This window comes from Sciurus vulgaris (genome assembly GCF_902686455.1).
Source record: "Sciurus vulgaris genome assembly, chromosome: 10".
In the NCBI taxonomy this organism is placed as follows: Eukaryota; Metazoa; Chordata; class Mammalia; order Rodentia; family Sciuridae; genus Sciurus; species Sciurus vulgaris.
Window position 1 is genome coordinate 25,930,132 of NC_136470.1, and position 10,101 is coordinate 25,940,232.

A 10,101-nucleotide genomic window follows, 5' to 3' on the forward strand; every position below is an offset into this window, starting at 1 on the left:
GTGGACATTCTTCCTCTTCACTTCTTGCCAGAAGACTTTTTAGTAGTCTTGTAATTATTGTAGCAACTTAAATCTGAATATATGCATGTTGTAGGCAGATTTCTGATGGTCCTCAAGATCTCTGCTCCTGGTATACACATCCTGATCGATACCTCCTCTTAAGGATCTATGATAGTGCTAGAATAGTTGCTCTTTCCGATCACATATTATAACATTTATCACAGCAATGGGGAATGGAATTGTCATGTTGTTAAATAGAATTAAGTTTATGTTGAAGAAGTAAACTGCCATATTTTGAGAGGGTCACATGGCTGGAATCTGAAAGAAGTATCAGAAAACAGCAACCCCTGACCCACAGACAGCAAAAGACTAGGGACTTCAGTTCTACAACCACAAGGAACATAATTAGTCCAACAACCTCAAAGACGTGCAAAGAGGACCCTGAGCATCAGATGAGAACACAGCTCCAGGCTACACCTTGATTTGAGTCTAGTGAGATCTTGAAGAGACAACTCTACTGATAGGACTGAGACTTTGTGATAGTAAATTGTTATGAAACAGTATATAATATAGATTTCACAGGTTAGTTTGTGCCTATCATTCTCTAGATGATCCTTTCAAGAGTAATTATCCTACAAATGCACAAGTGCTAGTGAGTTGTAGAGTTGGCAATAAAATTCAGGTTTTAGTTTTCTGCCTTCATGTGATACCTATTATCTCTTGAATGGATTATTCATGTGTTCCAAGTTATTCCATGACCTTTTATCAAATAATTAAAATAATGTCTATACTATAATACTGAGAGAATATAAACACATTCATATACATGTACACATACATGTACACACATGTACACTCACACAAGTAAATACATATTGCCTACAACTGACTGAACTCTGCTCCCTAAAATTAATGTTGAAATCCTAGCCTCCAGTGGGATGGTATTCAAAGGAAGGGCCTATGACAAGTAGTTAGGAGAGGATAATGGATCCTACCTAATGGGATCAGTTTCCTTATGAAAAGGATATCAAAGAACTCTCCCTCTATTTCCACCATTTGTGAATGCAACATGATGTCCTAAGTCTACAACCCAGAACAGGGCCCTCCCCAGAATCCAACCATGATGACACCTTGATCTTGGGATTCTAGCTTCCCTGTAGAAATATATTTCTATTTAGGCCATTCGGACTATGTTATATGGACATAGGAGCCTGAATTGGAATATTGCTTCATCCTTATTAGCACACTTCCTACCAAAGGAAAACTTAACCTACTGACAGCCATTTAGGTGATATTAACTTCTACAAGACAGGGGCAATTCTCCTCCAGGAAATTTAAATTTTTTGATATTTGTAACTAATTTGATATTCCCATTGGGATGTACCACAATGAAGTCTGTGACTCTTCTCACTTTTTAATATTGCATAGGGTCAAAACAGTTTAGGGAAGCTGGAAGACTAGACCTTACATGCTTCCATAAGCAAAAAGATCTTCACATTACAAATCCATAAGACTCTTTTAGGGAAAAAAAAAACCCTCAAATTTCTTGTAAATGTTTGATAGATGTGATTCTGAAGATTCTACAACCTTTCTAAATAATACCAAATACCACTGCCAAAGGAGCAGCTGCATATACTTACCATGTACAGTATTCATTCATCTATTGGGGAAACAGCATTTATACCTCTGAGGTATATATGTCATTTGGTGTGAGAGCCTTTTCCTGAGACTGACCAGACCTGACAATTACTCCCAAAGGGAACAGCAATAAAAGAAGGCAAGAGGACAATCCTTCCGAAAAGCCATTTTCTTCTTATTTTTCCTTCAGATGTCATTAAAGCTGAATCCAAAACCTGACTCTTGTGGTTATGTTTTACTTTTATAAATCAGGAAGAAATTAAACAGGACAGGGAAACAAATTAAAACAGAATGTCCAGCAAGAGAAAAATAAATTCACTAAATAGAAAGCAGGAAGGCCCTGTATTAAGGGAGAAATAATTCTAAGCAAAAGAGCTTGCTTTTAAAATAAATTGGTGTCTTTATTCCATGACTAATGAGTGGAAAAGGGGTTGCAATTGAACTTTTTTCCCATTTGACAGCCAAGATTTAGAATTGAGATTTAAATCTGGGAAAAATTTGAAATAAGTTTCCACTTGAATATGAAAATAAATAGAAAGACAAAGATATTTCTGGGTTAATATAAAGTCTTCCAGTTTTAGTAACTAAACTACTTAGTTGCGTGGAGTTTTAAGATACAATGAAATATGTACAGTGTAAATATATGGTAATTAGTCTATTTTTCTTTTTATTCTCTTATTATTCATTTATTTATTTATTTATTTATTTATTTATTCTTAGTACTAAGAATTAAACTCATGGCCACTGTACCACTGAGCTACATCTCCAGTACTTTTTATTTTTTATTTTGAAACAGAGTCTTGCCAAGTTGCTGAATCTGGTCTAGAACTTGCAATACTCCTGCCTCAGCCTCCAGAGATGCTGGGATTACAGGATTCCACCACTGTGTGATCAACTATAGTGATATATCTTGTACAAGAAAGAAACCAAGAAGAAAAAATAATTTGCTTAATTATTAATATTTGGAGTCTGACTTATGTGGCTTCATACCTCATAACTGACTCCATATGAGATGCATTTATTCATTCCCAATTAAAGAATAGAGTATGTATGCATGTAAGTATAATAAATCTCCCTAAAACCTATAAATTCTCCCCCAAGTCCCTGTATTAAATTTTATTTCATAATTTCTCTTAAATCTTAGAAAATATTCTTATACATATAAAAATTATTAAACAATACTGCTTTGCTCTCTGAGAGCTTTTTAAAGGGTTTATTTTGCAATATGTTTTGAAAAGATAGCTTTTAAAAATATTTATGATCTTGGAATTTTTAGATTACCTTTGCTGTGAGTTGTAGTTGCTTATGATACAAATAAAAACATAATTTTAAAATATAAAAGTCTCTATCAAAAAACGTGGTACCAATGTGATCTGCAGATTTGGGAAGGTAATGAGTTACTTGAAGTTAGCATGAATGATCACTATTATCTTTGTCTGTACTAATAGATGTGTTATTCTTACAACCTCATTGTGTAGCTGCCTAGAGAACCTGCTTTTCTCACATGCCACTTCTCTCACAAAATAATTACCAGAGGCCCCAACAGGTTTCCTTTTACGTATGTACCAGAAATGAATGAAACCAATCACCATTCAAAAAAAATTACAAAAGGTGATCTTTGGAATGACTGGTTTAAATCAATCCTACTTCATCACTGAAATGGAGGAAGAAACCTACATTCCTGAGCATGTGCTCACCAACCTGATAACTCAACAAAACTGGACTTCAAAAGAGACATGAGGGAAGAAGCTATTTGATAGGCCAGTTGTTAGCAAGCTACAGTCACATTTTTTGCTTACCTATTGTCTGTGACTCCTTTCATGCTACAAAGCAAAGATGAGTGAATACCACAGACACTATGTGGTCTAAAAAACCTAAAATATTTACCAGGCCCCTTGCAGAAAAATCTGTCAATCCCTGAACTAAAGCAATCAGAAGTATCTTTCACAATTTACATATAAAGACTTAAAAGTTCTAGAATCCCTTATTATAATTAGGATAAGGAAGATCATTTTAAATGCAAATATGCTGTATTTGAAATCTGCTCAGTTTTACAGTTTTTTACATAATAATGGGGAAGCATATTCATTGCCTGTATATATTGTGTAATGTTTAAATGAGCATATCTATCTCCTCAAACATTTATCTTTTCTTTATAATGAAAACATTCCAAGTCTTTCCTTCCAGCTTTCTTAAATATATGCTACACTATGTTACACTAATTTTCAGTAGAGTACACCAGATCTGTGTAATTTAGTATTCCAACTATAATTTCATATTCATTAATCGATGTGAGATAATGTCATATAAGATATAATAGAGATTCATCTATAATCCACACTTAGAGAACTTGCTGCTTTAGAGTCTCATATTTTTATTTAGCAGATTCAGCCAGTAGTTAGACTGTTGCCTGACAGAGATAAGGTTTGGCAAAGCAAGTGCAGTGGCTGAGAACTGGAGAACAGGAAGCAGCATGAGGACAGTCAGCATTTGGAGAGAAGGCTGTTACTTCAGTGTGGGGAAAGGCTCTACTAATTTCCACATGACTGTGAGTCTCCTGGAGAATAGTTTGCTCAGACCATAGAACACACAGTTCCTCTTCTCCGTAGATATGTAGCCATACTAAAGCATTACTAACCAAATGCACTCTTCAAGATGACTTTTAATCTCAAACACAGGAGTGAAAGGAAGAACTCAGACAAATGTAAGACTTGGCTAGCTAGATAGCTCCAAGGGTAGTAGCATATTTAAAACACATTAAAACTATTTTCCAATGGTTAGAACATGAAGCTCTTTTCCCTTTGCCAAGCAAAGAACATAGAGCCAAGAAGGTGAAGCTAAAAGTATTAGAAAAGGATTATAAAAAAATGATGAGTCATTTTTCACCCTCTCCCAAGATACCAGAAAACTAGCAATGGGAAAAAAGAAGGTAGACATATCAGGTTTGATCAAAATAACATTAGTTAGAAATACTGAGAAGTTCAACAAGCTGGAAATAATTTTGATGGGGTCAAATTAAAAAGGGCGGATTCCAAAATAGTCTTTTTTATAATGTTGGAAACAAGAAGATAACAGAAAAGGCTCAGGATTAGGTGCTATTCTTAAAAGCAACCAGCGGTATCATCATAGGACATGTAGATATGGTATATTAATGCAAACTCGTCTCTCTTTTTAAAACTTTTCTTGATGTGTGCAAGATTCTTTATTGATGTGCATGCTTAGATTCACAGCTACAACTCCAAGTTTTGAGTTAGAGGCATGACAGAATTACATTTATGTACACATGTGCTCCCATTTAAAAGGTTTAAATTGTTCTCAATTATCAAAGGAATCATCAGAGTAAAAGGAAAAATAACAATCATCTGGTTTATTTTCTCAATAAAAGCACCAAATCCTCATTCTTAGGCTCTTAACTGGAAGTTTCTGAGATGTTTGACCATTATCAAGAGTAAAAGTAACAATAAATGTTGACAAGGATGAGGGAAAAATAGTACACTCATATGTTTTTAGTGGGACTGCAAATTGGTGCAATTACACTAGAAAAAAGTACGGAGATTCCTCAAAAACCTAGGAATGGAACCACAGTTTGACCCAATTTTACCCCAATTTTGGTATATATCCACAGTTAAAATCAGCCTACTACACTGTTTATAGCAGCTCAATTCATGATTGCTAATCTATGAAACCAGACTAGGTAGTTGCCCTTCAACAGATGAGTGGATAAAAAAAATGTGTTATATTATACATAATGGAGTATTATTCAGCCATAAAGAATGACTTCATGACATTTATTGGTAAATGGATGAATATGGAGACTATCGTGCTAAGTGAAATAACCCAATCCCAAAAACCAAAGATCAAATGTTTTCTCTGACATGTGAAAGCTAACCAACAGTAAGGGGTGGAGGGAGAATATAGGTTCAGTGGATTAAACAAAGGGGAATGAAGGGAAGGAGGTGAGGATAGGAATAGAAAAGACAATGGACTGAATCCAAACTAACCTTCCTATGAAGATGCATGAATACACCAGAAAGAATCTCACTGACATGTACATCCACAAGACCAGGGTCCCAAGTAGAATAAGATATTTTCCATGCTTATATGAGTATATCAAAATGGACTCTACTGTCCATTCTAAAAAGAATCAATAAAATAAAAAAACTGAAGAAACATGATAATACATTTCATAAGCCCTTGGCAGGACCTAAGGCTTTCTTTCTTGAACACATCAATTCTGAATGAAACAATTTATTGACTCATGGTTATAGCCCTCCCCCATTCCATACCATGCAGCCAAGCTTTAATTCTTAAGTGACTGTCACTCAGTCTTTTCACATATAGGCACAAGGTGAACTCGGCATGGTGTTTGATGCTGCTTTCTAATGAACATTATGCATGTGTCCTGTGTCACTGAGTTAATTTCCCATTTATCCACATGATTTTCTCATACTAAATAAAAGCAAATTTTTAACATGAGAAAAATCACTCTGAGGATTTTGTTACTCTGAAGAACAACTGAACATAAATGAAATTATCATTGGCATGATTTATTTTCAAAGCTTCAAAATTATAATATTACATTTTAAAATAATGTTTTGAACTTTTATTTGTTAATGTGATTCTGAATATAACCTGTTTTCTTGAAGACTTTTTGTTTTCTCTTAGAGAACACATCAATATTCGTTACTTTCTATACTTGCTTCCCCTGCTTCCATTCCAAATTCAGTAGTAATATAGAAATAAAAATAAAAATATCTTCATACACAGGATGATGGTAGGGGGAGTTACATTTTCTCCCTAACATACAGGGAAAGAAGAAGTGAAAAACATTCAACATTTTAAACAGTATAGCCTAATGTAAATATATAAACTTCTTTACAGAAAAATAGAGGGTTATGAGAGCTTATTGTGTAATGGAATCTGTAAGTGCAAGCCCTGTGGTCTATGTGTGAATGTAAATCACTTGAATTAAGCACTTACTGAAATTGCTCTGTGTGATACACACTAGAAATCATTGCAAGTGACAGACAAACAGGTTGGAGTGAACCAACTTCCACGCAACATGGCCTTAAGGTCAGTGTTGTGTATGTAGAATGAAGAGTGATAACTGGAATAAGCTGTACTAGTTCCCCTCAGGGTAAAACAAAATATCTCTATTGCTTTACATTAATACAGTACATTGCATTCCAGTGCTCTGAGCAAAGATATTAATAGAAAAAGTTCTCAGTGACAATAATTATAATTAATAATATGCAATATCAAAACTTATTCTCTCAAATATCAAATAACTGATATGATCCCCTTTATAATAAATGCTCCCAGGAATTTAAAGTAAATCAAGTTTTATGTATAAATAGATATATCTAACCTCAGGTACTAATTGTCCCATCAGATAATATTATTGACCAAACTCAAATACTCCAACTAATTACATGCAAAAGTCTTTCAGATCAGTCTGGATAGCTATCAAAGCATTAGTACAAATTGGAAAATCTTGGTCATGTTACTGTCTCAGTGTAATCACTTGGTTTTTGTTAGAAAAGTTGATGGAATTTAATATCCCAATATAAAAGAGGGAAAGAAATGTTCAATTTTATTTAATAAATGTTGAATATATAATTTTGATAATGAAAGACTAATTAATATCCATCAATAGGAAGCAATATCTCATAAATTAGGATGTTATTACTCTGAAAAATCTGTTTTTTGATTATCCAAATAATACATATATAATAATATTAATGACAAACAATTTATATCATTTAAATATTTTTGGACACTATACTAAGTGATATACATATTTTAAATCATTTTATTCTCAAAATAACACTAGGGAGTAAGAACTATTTTTCTTGCAGTACTGGGGTTTTGAGAGGCAAGTGTTGTACCACTAAGCTGCACTCACAGCCCAGTAAGAACCACTATTATTCTCATCTTTCAAAAACTGAGGCACATTGAGTTTAATTAAATTGTGCAGTGCCAATTCAATCACAAGCCATCTTGCTTCATAATTCACATTTCACATCCTTAATCATATTTGTTTTAAAAGAAATTTATTTGCAATAGTATTCACTGACAAAAATAAACAAGAAAATTCTCTATATAAAAAGCACTACTGGTCATAAAAATTTAAATCATGGGGTTTTTTTTTGTATTATTTGTGATGTTGAAGATGCTAGACAGATACTGAAAAATTATTGGCTAGTAAGAAAAAAATAAAATGGGTCAATTAACAAACATTTCAGCAGGCTATACCCATGTTATGGTGTTTCTCTCCTTGACTCCTTAGCAAGAAAGTTTCTTATAGAGAAACTTAAGAGTGCTTAAACCTGGAGACTGTGCTCCTAGCATTTAGTGTCTTGACAAACACTATATTTATGTAAGTACCAATTCATTTATAAAGTGTTTTCCTCTGGGGTTTCCTAGAAGTCAATTCATTCTAGCTGCTGAAAGAGAACACAAATATGGAAGGGAAGATAATTTAATTGAGCTCTCAGAATTGCTGATTCCTCTGATTTTGGTGAAATCTTAACTGTAGGTCAGTTTTTTTTCTCATTTTGTGATATATATTTATACTGAATTTCTACAGCCTTAGGATTCTATATTTGAGCAACCTGAACACAGAAACGCAGGAAGCATTTAAGTATTCTGCAACCATCTAATGCAAAGTCCATCCCACTCCATCAGACAGTGTGTTTACCCAACACTGATCTAGGCATTCAGCCAGTCATTTGCATATATTTGTCAAAAATTGTGTAACATTTGATGATTCCCCTAGCAGATCTGACTGCACATTTAATAAGAAAAGACTGTCTTAACACCAGGGAACTCCAGATTTGAGAATTCTTAAAACAGAAAATGGATGACAGAAAGTCAAGAATGAAGAAAACTCCTAGGGCAATGGATGCCATGTAGCCTCTCAGGTGACATAACTCAAGTGGATTTACTGCTATCTGGAATCTGCTCTTTTAACCAGAAACTGAGATGTAACACTGCAATCCCCAATAAACAATAAAATGACTTACTGAATTCTCACACAATTAATTCATAATGGTGAATACCTCTTCCAGTGCCCACATTTCCTTGAATATTTATAATCACTAATTGGATCAGTAGGTTGATTGATGGAACAGAATTAACCACAAACCCAAGGAGTGACATGGGGAGCATTTTACTCCAATAAAGTCTCAAGAAATAATTCTGCCCACAGCAGAGAACGTTTAACTCATGAATGATTTGAGTCCCTTAAATGTCACATCTCTTCCAGGACAATGCTAGAACTGAAATCCCAAAATTCTCTTCTCTAAAAGAAGCTTCTATATGTAAGCATTTATCTTTTAATTACATTTTTCTAGCCATGTCTAGAGAAAATGATGTCTATTCTCAGTAGGTTTGGGGGGTTTTTTTGTTTGTTTTATTTTGTTTTGGTTTTTTATTCTCAAGCAAAATGTTCGTATGTCCAAGTTCATTAGAGGCACCTTCTTATAATTCTCATTATTCATTCCCCCCATTGTGTGATCTTTTTGATATATAAGGTTGGAGAATTTAAAGCTTAAGTGAAGCGCACGTCAGCTCACAGTGAATCAATAATACTCAGGAAGTTGCCAACAATTTCTGCAGGTCAACTAGTCAGTCAATGTGGTTTCTTGAAATGCTCCTTAATTCTCATTTTCAGTTTCTTTGTTGCCCTAGCCTATCTTTCTCCTGATAATCTGTGAATGTAAGCATTTCCACAATGTCACATCACCATTTTATTTTTTCTTCCTACTATTTGTCAAGGGAGATATCCTCCCATTTCACTGTCACATCCCATGACAGTGACCCAGCTTCTATCTAAAGTGTCTCCCAGTGTCTCCAAATACCTGGATGGAAGTTTCACATGTATACCATGCTATCATCTCCAAACAATTTTCAGAATAAATTCTTTATTTTCCTTAAAAAACACCCAATTAAATCTAATCATCTCTTGTGTTGCCCATTTCTAATGATAACACAATTACTTAGACACTAACACCTGTGCACCCAGACTTTCCTCCATTGATTCCATTCCATTCCAGTGTGTGTGTGTGTGTGTGTGTGTGTGTTTTCTTTTATTACTTACTTGAGAGTCATATGGAAATATCTCTCTAGTTTTATTCCCCATTTTTAGTATTTCCATATTTCATTATCTTTTAAACACTTTTACTAAATCAGTCTTAAAGTACAGCAATCATCAAACAAACCTCAGCACCTACAACATTAGTAGCTTTAGGCTTTACTTGCCAAATAAATCTCAAGAATCCCCGATTGCAGCAAATTCGTCTTTCTAGGTTTACTTCCATTGGTCTTCTATATGTTGATTAGCTTCCTTTTATAATTGATGCATGTATGTGTATTACACTTTTATCCTTGTTGTATGCTCCTTGAATTACTATGGGGTAACACCCTTATTAATCCATCATAAATTGAAACATTGTAAGTTGA